Source organism: Tursiops truncatus, chromosome 6, assembly GCF_011762595.2.
Source record: "Tursiops truncatus isolate mTurTru1 chromosome 6, mTurTru1.mat.Y, whole genome shotgun sequence".
Classification (NCBI taxonomy): domain Eukaryota; kingdom Metazoa; phylum Chordata; class Mammalia; order Artiodactyla; family Delphinidae; genus Tursiops; species Tursiops truncatus.
The window spans coordinates 37,357,461-37,361,131 of record NC_047039.1 but is presented as its reverse complement, the minus strand read 5'-3'; the positions used below and the strand labels follow the sequence as shown (position 1 = coordinate 37,361,131).

Below are 3,671 nucleotides of genomic sequence, written 5' to 3'. Positions count from 1 at the left end.
TTCATGCAAAATCATCACCCAGGGGATTGTCTACAAAGAAAGTCACCCACCATATCAGTAAACAAAGGATGTTGCAGCCATCAAGCCATTAGCCATCAGCCACTGCAGCAGCCCCAGACTGTGTACCCTAAGGGGATTCAGGATGGAAAAGAACAGGATACTGGCCCTAGATAGCTGAGGTGCATATCAAAGGAATGATTTTAAAGAGCCCAGACTCTTGCATGTTCCCATACATAGAAAAGCACTAAATTCATTAACTTGAGATGTCTGTTTTTCTTTAATTAACAGTAATCGTTTGGTGTCTTGTTCAGACTGCCTGGTTTTGTTGCAAAAACTCCTATATACCCTGTCTCCTTCCTTATCTCTTCAGAGCATCCCTCAGAGCTGAGAAGTTATCTTCCTGGCTTAAGTCCTCAGTTCTGTCTGTCAAATAAAATAATTCTCAACTTTTAGGTTGTGTATCTTTTTCAGTCGAAAAAGCTAGACCTCTAAAAATGATAATAATAATAGATTCTTTGGAAGAGAATGTTCTCATTATTAAGGAGTTATTACAGGATAATAAAAACTTCAATAATTCCCTAATAGGTTTATTAAATTATTTTCTTTAGACGATGTAAAATGATCACAGGTTATTTTTTTCATGATAAAATTGTCAAAAGAAATTTCAGAAAAAATCAGAAAATGCTTAATTTTACCAAGATGTTTGTATATTTTAATCAATTATTAATCTGAGGTTTATAATTAAAATGTATATGGTTGCATTTTAATAAAATGTTACTCTCTGACTTAAAAAATTAAGCTGGAAATATTTGGTCAATTCTTTATTGATGATGAGGACCAAGAAGAATCTTATTAATATTGTATCTAGAACCTTGCTTCTAATTAGCATAAGAATTTCTGAATTTGAAATAGAAAAATAGGTGGTATTCCTTTATTGCATTATATGTCAGTAGCTTTTGTGGGGATAATATCAAAATATATACAGTTGAATACGCTCTTTAATTTACACATTCAGTAAACATTAAACCAGAAGATTTACCACGTACCTAATGAATCTTACACTTCAGGGCCATTTGCTCACAAAGACTCAAAGGTGAGACAGTAGCCGTTGTTTCATATGGCCCTATAATTATGTTAAATTTATACAATTAAAATATTTTAACAGTTAGTTAAGACTGATAATCTCTTCAAGCAACAACTTCCCCTCTGTCACACCTCTCCTTTTGTGTCAGGGAACACTGAAGCAGCCATAGGCATCTTGGCTAGATGGTAGCAGAAGTTGAGTTGGGGATACATAAACTTTATATTTAGTAGATGAAACCCCTTTCATGTACTGTCAAGGCATTTTGAATCCACTGTATAGGAATGGTGGGTACCCCTACGGGCCCTGTGCTGAGTCACCCATCATCATGTCACAAACTTTTACAGCCACAGATCACGATGGGATATAAATGTGTCCCGAGATACGCAACAAAAGAAATATGTAAATAATAGAGGTATGAAAAGGACAGAGCTCAAAAGATTTGGGACTTCCCTGGTGGCGCAGTGGTTAGGACTCTGTGCTCACAATGCAGGGGGCCCAGGTTCAATCCCTGGCCAGGGAAATAGATCCCACATGCATACTGCAGCTAACAGTTCACATGTCACAACTAAGGGGCCCACGTGCAGCAACTAAGATCTGGAAGAACCAAATAAATAAATAAATTTCTTTTTAAAAAAATTTTGTTGTTATTAGAATATTCTTTTAGTCATAAGTATAAAATTGTAAGAAGAGTATTTAGTTCTCATCAGCGCCTAAATCAGAGGAGAATTTCTCTCTGTCAGGCATATACTTGGTAATATATATGACTACAAAAACATCATGCATTTAAAAATGAGAATTATGTAAAATAAAATTTAATAAAATTCTTATGTTTCTAGGACACAAACCTATAGCAATACTACAGAAAGTATATCTGAAATATCTCATATACAAAAGAAACTCAATGGAAGTTTCTCAAGCTTCAAAATAATTTTTAAAATCCACATGACATAATCAATACTTATTTGTGAAACTGAAAGAACCTTTTGTAAATTGTCATTATTAATTTAAAAATAATCAACCATGCTAGTGGAAATATTGAATAGCATTCTCTCTAAAGAAAATAATAATTTAAAAGTGTTATAAAGAAATAATCAGAGAATATATAGCCAAAGCCAAAGTACAATAAATGATATGTCTGGCAGTTAATTATAGAGAGTTGAATTTTTTTTAATGTATGATGAATTTGTCAGCTTCTTCAAATTTCTATTGTGCTTTTTTTTGTTAATTCTAAATAAATATTCACAACCATTCCTATTTTGTATCCTTTTCCTTAAAGAGCACTCCCAAAAGTATTGCTTTAGGTCCCATAAAATCTGGATCTGCTCCTGTTTATGAGGCAGATATAACTGTATCACTGCTGAAACTGCCTCTCAGAAAAATTAAGCACCCTGCCCTAATTTACAGGGAAATGAATGCTGAGACTGGAATTTGATTCCGAGATTGTCATTTCAAAGTCCATGCTAATGCAATGCGACCAGTCTTCTAATCCCTTCTCAGATAAGGTGAGAGAGGCAATAATAGCTCTGTAATAGAAAGATAGAGACACAGGTAGGGTCTATCTCCCTGAACCCTCAGTCAGCTACCTACTACCACCAAAGGTTTCTAAGACAGGTACATTAAAGGACACTCCAAGCAAAGAAATGCTTTCTATTGGGGACTTCATTGTTTTGAGTAATAAGTCAGCATGTGGAAGTCCTTCTATATGATGTGCACCAAGTCAAGTCTTGAAGAGCAGGTAACCTCTAAGGTTTTTCTTTTTTTCTAAATGCATCTACAATGTTAAGAATGAATGAAGCTTTAGCACTCAAATATGCTTTATGTTTTATTATGTGGGAAGTATTTTGAACTCAATGACTATTTACTGTATCATAGCCTGTGACGTAGTCTGCTCACACCTCTTAAGGTAAGTTGTGCCATGATTCACTACAATCCTAATCGCTTTAATTAAGCAGTCAATGATATCCTGGCATTGCATCTTAATTTTATATACAAAAAGGTAGACTTATTTTGCATACATGAACTAAGAGTTGTCAAAGCAAATGGAGACTGTATTCTGCACATAAAGTAATTTTAATTTTCTCTCTAAAATTTCTACGAACATTATTTAAATAAAATTAATATTCAAACTGAAACTTTTAGTTAAAAATAATGAATGTAGACTAAAGTTTCTTGGTATCTTAAACATAATCAAGAGTACAATTATGGTATTTCATTGATGTTATCTAAAACAGTAGAAGTCCTACTGCCTCTAACATGCAAACTTAAAAAAATGGCTGAGGCAGAGGGCAGAATACTGGATTTGAAACTGGAAATTCTGGGCTTGTTTATAAATCCTTCACAGATTTATCTTATGATTGCAAGCTCTTAACCTTTCTAAACTTTACATCCACCAATTATAAAATGGGCATAGTGAGTCCACATCAATGCTGACACCTTAGCTACTTAGCTATTGTAAGAATCTTGTAATATGATGTAAGTGACAGCATAATGTGAACTAATTTCTAGGCCATCTTTGACCTGTTTATACAGAAACATACACTATTCTTTCTGTTTGTAGGGTTAACATCAAAGCAAGCACCAGAAAGAG

At 33.9% G+C, this 3,671-nt stretch overlaps 1 non-coding gene across 1 annotated transcript; it reads left to right on the top strand.

Moving 5' to 3' along the window:
• Positions 1-1,531: 1,531 nt before the first annotated feature.
• TRNAV-CAC (transfer RNA valine (anticodon CAC)) lies at positions 1,532-1,604 on the top strand. Its single transcript has one exon. It is a non-coding gene; the product is annotated as a tRNA-Val (tRNA).
• The last annotated feature ends 2,067 nt before the right edge of the window (positions 1,605-3,671 follow it).